An 8,960-nucleotide genomic window follows, 5' to 3' on the forward strand; every position below is an offset into this window, starting at 1 on the left:
AAAGTACAGAGACAAACAACTTAGACATGTGTTGGCACCTCAGATCACAGAAGACATGTATTTAGAAGTCTACTCCCTGCTGCACAACTAAATCCTCTCTGAACCCCTCCCTTAAAAAAAGGACAAAATATTCTTGATATACAGAAATAATTCAATTGCCAGATAATTTGGAAAACGCGAAAGGGAAGATAGGTAGTAGACTGGGGAGAACTGAACAATAAAGATTAGGAAGAAGCCCTCCGATCTCCAAGAAAAGTGGCGATTATGGATGGATTTTGTCTCCTATGTTTAGAATTCCACACAGATCGCAGAACACTAGAGAACACATAAATAAGATTAAGGCCAGAGCGAATGGGCGTTATAGGGGGATGTGGCCAACTTCAAACACAAGATATAACAGTGCCCTCGACTGGGGCATTTCTGGCAGGGGGGTATGTTACCGCTTTACACAAAGTACAGAGGGCCCCTTGGCAAAACTGCTCCCGAACCACCTCCCCCAAACAAATCTGTGTAACACTTGCCATGCCAAACTGATTATCTTTTTTTTTTTTTTAAAGTTCTGTCTAGATTTGTCAAATGGCACCAGTTACAAAGAAAACAAAAAATTGATTTTCAATCAAGACTCTGACCTAACCATAACTACACACTGGTGAGCTCTAGTTTGTAATATTATATGCTTTCCAGTGACTGTGTAGTTGTGGTCAGACAATTTTTCCATTGAAAAGGCATTTTTGGATTCCCTATAACTTTTGACCCTGTGGACTATTTGCACAAAACTTGGCAATCTACTTACTCAGTCAGCTAAGTCTAGGTATGCCAAGCTTCGTGAAGATCCATCCAGAGGAAAAAATAGCTTAAGTGATTTCCCATTTTAGCTCCCATGAGAAAATTTGCGCACATCTACAAAGCAAATGATTTACACCAAACTTGGCATCAAGGAAGAACTTCACTCATAAGGAATGCTTTGTTGGTTTGGGTTTAAATAGTTTTTGGAACGTTCCAGGGAAGGCTTGAACAGTTCCAACACTTGAGAATATTTCTGTCTTTTTACCTTGTCAGTCACCATTAGAATAGCCTGTTAATCACATTTTGAGATCTATATCTATATATATATAATTTTATTTTTTGTATTTGATTTGACATCCAAGCTGTAATAGGTCAAATCCTCCATCCAATGTTCCACTCTGTAGGTGCTGCTGTACAGAGCATAGGGGTGCAGGTCCTCACCTATTACTTCTAGCTGCAGGATGTTACTAATACACAGAAGATGATGTATGTCAAAGGTCTTCAAACTATGGGTCACGACCCCTGGGGGGGCCGTGGAGTCATCGGAAGGTAGGCACGCATTCCTCAGCCACTCCTGCCTCAAATCCAAAACGTCTTGTTTTGGAAAACGACAACCGTCCTGGGACGGTTAATTCAGATAGCTGAGAAAGCTTCAGCTGAATTGCCATTCACTGAGTCTCCTGTTAAGTGAATCGGATGGAGGGGCAGACATCTAAACAAGTGTTCTTGCCAGGGTACTTGCTTGCCTAAAAGAAATGCAAATGTACGCTACTAGTTAGTTAATCTGCAAATGTAAACTGTAATCTTTAAATGTAAAGGATGCTTGGGAGCCGGTACTGATCAAATCACTGGAAGCTTTATGATGACAAAAATTTATTCTTTTTGAGTGGTGGTAAAAAGAGTTAACAACTGAACAGCAAAGTGCATGTTTTTAATTGCATCGACATAGTCTTTACTACCCTAAGGAGGTGTTGAATGAACATTTATGTAAAAAAAATTAAAGTGCTATATTACGTATGGTCTGCGTATTACTAAAAAATCTATATTTTGGCAGCAGTATTTATGGTAAAACATTTTTAGTAGTCTATTTCTTACTGTGTGTAGTGCAAATACAAAATAATGACACATTCACAGTGCTTTCTGTCCTCTCTGGTTACACACAGACCTCTGCAGTGCATTAACTAACAGAGGTTTCATAAAGCACAACAATGTATTTCCCACTAAGTAACAATTATATTTAGTTTTCATTTAAACTGGCTGTTATAAGTATCCACGTGACAGTAAAAGGTCTTATAAAAATAAAAATTACAGAATATCTTGGAGCTTATTTATGAGCAGCTTGTTTCACTGGAGAAATCACTTTTTTGATGCCCTGGCAGCACAAGCCTGTCAATCATACCTATGAGGCGAAGCAAAGCCACCCTACGGGGCTTTGGATGGCCTCATGGATATGGAGTAAGGCAAAGCAGCGCAAGCCGCTGTGTTGCCTTACTCTGCGCCAAGGAGGCGTCCCATGGGTGTTACAATGGCTGTTCCCACGCAACACCCAAGGATTTTTACGCTGCCTCAGATTTTCAAAATCAAACAAACTGGAGCAGTGCCAAAACCTTATGCCTCCAAAGAGCAGACATAATGAGGAGAAATGTTTTCATTTCTCCTAGTTTTTATCTCTTTCCATGTGTGTTGCATTCTGCAGCACACATAGAAAGAGGAAAATGCCTCTCTGGATTGTTTTTGTGCAGGAAGGTACTCCTCTTCCTGCACAAAAACAATCCTACCTACATTGGCGCTAGGCAGCAATTTTTGAGCCAGCTCAGGGGGAAGGACTGGAATGCACTGTATTTCATAAATACTGTCCAGTCCTGCCCTTTCATGCTGGCGCAGAGCAGTGTAGCAACAAGACTTGCAGCACTGCCCTATGCTAATTTTTCATAAATAAGGACCTTTGATTTTAGCCACACCTTTGACCACTCCACCACACTCACTGACCTTTTTTTGCTTAATACTGTTTAGTATTATTTCTTCACCGCAAAAATGATTTGCAGTGGAAATTGGGGACATTTGTGATTGTCGATGAGGAGTACCAGGATCTAGAAGTTTTTTTTTTTCCCCAGGAGGGGGTCCTTACGCCTAAACTTTTTTGAAAGGGGGGGGGGGGGGGGGGGTCCTGGCATCAAAAGGTTTGCATACCTCTGTATGTGTAATTGGACATGGGTACAACCAATAAACTGATATTATGTTTATTTTATTCAGACGGAATTGCATACTTGAATTATGGCTTAATTCATTCGCCATTATCTCTGAAATTTCACTAATGAAAAGGAATGAAACAGGTTTGGTGTTGTATCCATATAACTGGAAAAATTTGAGATTAATAGAAAAAAAAAAATTGTGGAAATTATGTTACTTCAATGCTTGCCTTTTGGAATTTACTTATTGTTTCCATACCACCCACCAATGTAATTATATTTCTGCGTAGACTGCAGCAGTACCTTCTGTAGCAGGGCACTGGTCTGAGGTGTCCCAAAGCACTAAGAGGGACTGGTTATGGAATGTTGCGAAGCCATAGCTGCTTTTGCAAATTCTTCAAAAAGTATGAATGCACACAACGTATGCCATAACTCAGTGTTCGTACTGCAAAAAAACACTTATTGGCCAAAGGCACAAATAAATGAAAACGGTTAACAGGACATTAACATGCCAGACCCTGTGTGTTATGGGATGTTGTGTGGACCATAACTGACCGAGTTCACTGTTTTTATGCGTTTGAGGCAGAATCCTGTTTTTAACACACAAATCAATTAGTGGGCCGAAAAAGTTCATTTCTTTTGGCAGGTAAATGAAAGAATTAGATGAAGTCCAATACTTTTATGTAGGGTTTCAGGGGTGTGGAATTTAATAAAATTCCTACTTGTCCATGGGACATGTTGCTTCTTCAATCTACTTGTCCTCTAAAAAAAAATGTACTTGTCCCTTTGGTGCCATGAAGTATGACAACAAATTATAGTAGCAATCACATTATGCGTGAGCACTGATAATAGCCTCTGATTGCGCCAGGACTAATACTGTAATAGGGCTTGAATGCTTGCAATTTCAAGCCCTACTATAGCAATTTCCTTATTTGGCCACTTTTCCCCAGATCTACACACTGGGGCTGGAGGAAACAGTAAGCATTAGTTCCAGGGCTGGAATACCTTTGAGTCTGTGCAGACCTACTAGCTTGCATGTTATAAGGATTTTCAACAGCTCTTCTCTAATCTTTTCCCATACCGAGAAAGGCTGGGAATGTACTCCTGACATGGGCAGAAGTAAAAGTTCTTCCAGGGTTGGGAAAAAAGTAACTGGAGGGAAAGTGAACTTGTAAACCATCAATAGATATTTGCATGAGCAAATCTACACATGTATGTTCGCTCGTGCTAAAATAAAAGTCACACATTTTTTTTCCTAGGAGTACAATTTCCTGGTCTATTTCTATAAGTTCTTGTGAATTCAGGAAAGCCAGTAATTCAAAGACATAGCACGGGTGCACTTTTGTGACTAAGAATTTGTTAGATGGCTTTACTGCGAGTGACAGCATTCTGCTCCTCCACAAGGAGCACATTGGCACACAAAGTAGTTTTGCTCAATGCCATGAATAACTGTGGCAATGTGTGCTTTTTGAGACCCAAAAACTTTTTTTTGCCAATGTTTGTTACAATGGTGAGGGCCTGGCAGCTCCCGCAACAATGAAGTATTACAAAAGCCATGTCAAAACAAGACACATTGACAAAACAAAAAGACGGACAACCAATGTCCGATTGGTTGGCTTTGCGAGTGCTTATTTTCACAATTCCCAAAATGTTGTTGAAAATGGCCACGTTGATTTTCCATTGTGAATATTTTTGATAACACTAGCATGCATCATCACATTTTACTAAATGATGCTCCAAAGAAATAGTACCTACAATTTCACAGTAATTTAGCAAAAAGTTTTATTTCCTATACTTGCATTTTTTTCTGAACGTTTTATTTTGAAAGCAACAAATCATCAATCTTGCTTACAAGCTTCAGCAAACATTTGCATGGAATCAGAGAGCATTCTAGGAGCATTGTACGTAGCCTCATATTGTTAAACCTTTAAAACTTGTGTACTTTATTTTTTACTGGAACCATTCAGTAGTGCAGTGTGACTTTGCAATGTTTATTTAGAGCGCTCACCCTGATAAAAGGCTTTGCAACAATGAACCATAAATACAGGTTTAATCAGCATTAACACATGGACACAAATATTACCTCAACTGCAGACAGTTACCTTCCCTGTAAACTAGCAGCCAAAGGGTTTGTGCTACAGGGGGTTGGGCCTACTTGTCCCAAGTACAAAATAAACATGAAAACTTGTTGCCCTTGACCCCAAGCAATATGTCCTGGGCATCAGGCTATAGGAATCCCCCCTCCCCCGAGCCTTGCACAAAACGATTTGAGAAACAGAAAGTTGACAGAAATGTTTGCACATTAAACTTGCTACATATTTACATAGTGTCTTTAAACCTCAGTTTCACGGTAATTTCATTTAAGGCATATAGTAAAACATAAGTTAGGATTCAAAAAAATGCCCACAGCAAGAACCATAATACTGCTTATATACCAGATTGTTCCTACTGTGATCCAAAGCACTTCTTAGTGCTGAGCAGTCTGCTGTGCACAAACTAAACAAGTAACTTCAATTAGCCCACCAGGGATGATGACTAGAGTACAAGTCCAACATGACTCTGCTCTCTATGTACAGGTAGCAGTCGTGAAAAATCAACAGCAATGACACGTCTGTCCACATTATAAGAATTAAAATCCAATTGATTTTACTGAGTCATAAGAACTGTAATACATATGATCAAATCAATTTAGGCCAATATGTCATGTATGCTTATTTTCAACTTCTGAGGCATAATCTCGCATTACTTGACATTTAATGTTGCTGAGGTGCTTTCCAAGATCCCACCTCATACTGTAGAAAATATAAAGTAGCACTTCACACTTGCCTTTTCATACTTAAGTTTTATTGTACGTCAATTAACATTTATTGCCAACATCCAATTAATTTGTATTCACTTAGGAACTCTGAAAAAAGAAACTTTCTGGTATTCTAGTCTGTGGCTCTCAGGTTCGCATGCATATCTGTGAAGAAGGTGAACTTGTCCGTCCTCTGAGGCATCATATATTCCTCAATAAACTGCCCTAGCAAGACAATCTATGCCATTTTGTACCGAAGAACAATGTTGCTCACGCCACATATATATAACAACTACACTTGTAGCTTTGCGAATAAATTTAGAAAACCAATTAATCAGTGTATCATTTACGAAACTCCCCAAGGTGTGCTTTGTGGAATCCAACCAAATTCTGCAAAGCACACCTTGTCTCGTAAGACGATAGTTTAACTGCAATGCAACCAACCCGTGGAACCCACTTCTTTACCAGCTAAGAAAATAACCAAACTCTCCTTACTAAATCTGCTGGAAAAATCTAATTTGGTCTTCACCTGTATGCGCCCACAGCTCAATTATGCACAATGTCTGACCTACGCCAGGTTTATTAATCTTTCAAACAGAGGTATATTCACAAAAGAATTTGAGTATGTAAAGTGATACATCTTAGTTCTCTTACATAAAGTTGTACTTCTGCAGTACTATTACATACCTTTGTGGCTTCGCAACAAAACTTCTAGAAAATTAATATTCTGGGAACATCTATAGTATTTAGTACAAATGGAAAGGACCATGCCTTGTTTGCTCTTTCACTTATATGGAGTTGGGCGTTAGAGTCAATTCAAAAGGCAAGCAATATTACTCGTGTACTACTAGTGGCCATATTCATTAATACGTTTGACTCCGTAGTTTTCTTTAATTCATTAGTTTCTGAATGTTTTCAATACAAACTGGTTCGAGTTAAGCGCGGCAAATTCTATTCGGTGAGGTGGTACTAGAAGAAAAACATGCACCTGCTCTCAGAACTAGTGGTTTCTGCTTGTAGGATGGTGTGTTCGCAAGGTAAGAATCTGTCGTGAGAACAAGTTTACCTCAGTGGGTCTTCTGCCAAGTAGACTACTGAACGCAGTACCACACCATTATTTGATATGCTTAAGCATCAAGCCAATGTTTCCAGCACTGCGAACGCTCCAGCAAAAGAGTGACAATCGAAATGCGACTCGGATAATCTACAACCCCTTCCTGGCATCGTGACATAAGAATATCGCTCCGACCTAAAATAACAATGACTGACAGATAACAGGTGGTAGGCCAAGAATGCTTTCACAGTCACCCGAGGGAATAGTAAATACTGAGCTTGCAGGTGTGTAACACGAAAGAGGCGAGTTGAGAGTAGGTGGTGCTGATCCACTACCAAAACAAGAACGCTGCACACATGCTAAGTATAAGTACAGAAAAGAAGCTAGCCACTAGGGAAGTCTGTGGTAACATAAACCGAGTAGTTGATACAAACAATGCGAATAACTGGGTGCTGGAACACGTTTGAAATGACTTGGAAACCAAACGTGGCGAGTAACATAAAACCGCTCATGGGTGGTTAAAGACACGCAATAGTTGCCATTTGAGCCTGGGAGATCAACTACACCAGCGAGCAACTAAACCTCCCTAGAGGATGGGGTCCTTCATCCCACCCTTCCCCCACAGGGGATGCTAGTCGCTCTTCTTCGGTCTTAAGGGGCGGGGGGTCACGGTTCTTTAGCTTAGCTGCTATTCAGGTTCTCTCAATCGACACTCGATGAAAGCAATCCCACACTACACGACACCACTGGTCCCCGTCAGGCCCGCGCTCGGCTACTCTACTCCGCCGGTCAGGGAGTAACACATTCGAGCCGCATTCAGGAACTGCGGGGAGGCGGTCAGTCAAAAGGACCTTACCGGACTTTTATTTACTTCAACTATAACAAATAGGCGTGGGGGGGCTGCGCGAGTTCCCCGTCAGCGGCAGTTGTGCCGCAACCCGCCCGCGTTTCCCTCACAAAATGGTGCCCTGCGCTGCCCCGGATACGGGCTTGCTGTTAACGTCGATCGGCGGGTGTGCCGCGGTATGCCCCCTACGTTACCGAGCGGAGACTACCCGCCAGTAACCCATTCCTTTGTGTGAGAGCTGCAACAGGCCCTCTCAGCAGCCGCCGAGGTCCGGGGCCGCCGGATCTTACAGCGGCCGCACAAAGACCGAGACGGAGCTCCCACCGGGCACCCAGCGAGGGCCAGGGATCATTGGCACAGGTACAAAACGTACACACTCCTGGCTCTCACAGCACAAACAGACAGCACACCTCACTCACACACCGACACAATCACCACAGACGGACACTTCAGCCGAGCGCGCGGGCCCGGCCGGCAATCATTGGCCGAAGCCAGGCACAAACCTCCGCTGCGGCCCTGGTTGGTTCGCTCCTCAGATCGGCTGTTTGGTTGGACAGAAAATGGCTGCGAAGGAGCCAGTCCCAGCGCGGAGCAGCTCTTCCGGATGTCGCCGCCCCTCCCGCCGCGCACGCAGACTGACAGGCTGTTCCTTCACTAGACGCTCCTCCCTCCGCGACCTGGCACTCGGCTTAAACTCTGAGCCGTCGGCGGCCGCTTGGGTGCTGAGGACGAGTCGGTCCCGTCTTCAGCGCAGCCAGCCCAATAGTGCTGAACGCGGGATGGTTTTTTTTTCACCGCGGGCCTCCGGTACATAAGCAACGCCTCAGGTTATGCTGAAGAAGCAGCCTCACATGTTATTTACCTCCTCTTGAAAGATTCTCCGCAATGCACACCGGGGTCCATGACTATTAAAGTTTGGATTCCTCTTTTTTCCTTCTGCAGGTTTAGCACCCTTAGGTGCACTGGACAATATGGGACTTTCATTCTAGCAATATGCATTAATAATACAGTTTCGGTGGTATGAAAAAGTTGAGGGGGATCTCCACAAAGGGGCTTAACTAGGATATCTTTCCAGGAGGCGTGGCTCTGGCTTACGCAATTAAACATAAACGGAAAACAGCACTGCTTTTCTGTGAATAATTAACATTGCGAATGTTTTAGTTTGAAAAAATGACTCTGAATTGAGCATCACTAAAGTCTGTGGAATGTGTAATGGTCATAGCAGACTCGCCGGCTCTCCCATTTCCTCTTCACATCACTTTCCTCTACAGTCTCTCACCCTATTAG

The 8,960-nt window shown here is 42.4% G+C and overlaps 1 protein-coding gene across 1 annotated transcript in view; it reads right to left on the reverse strand.

Moving 5' to 3' along the window:
• NFYB (nuclear transcription factor Y subunit beta) overlaps positions 1-8,292 on the reverse strand; it is a 142,180-nt gene extending 133,888 nt beyond the window's left edge. The window contains exon 1 of the mRNA XM_069229002.1: positions 8,177-8,292. The gene's annotated coding sequence lies outside the window, so the exon portion shown is untranslated. The remainder of the gene's footprint in view (positions 1-8,176) is intronic.
• Between the last annotated feature and the right edge of the window lie 668 nt (positions 8,293-8,960).

This window comes from Pleurodeles waltl, chromosome 4_1, assembly GCF_031143425.1.
Source record: "Pleurodeles waltl isolate 20211129_DDA chromosome 4_1, aPleWal1.hap1.20221129, whole genome shotgun sequence".
Taxonomy (NCBI): domain Eukaryota; kingdom Metazoa; phylum Chordata; class Amphibia; order Caudata; family Salamandridae; genus Pleurodeles; species Pleurodeles waltl.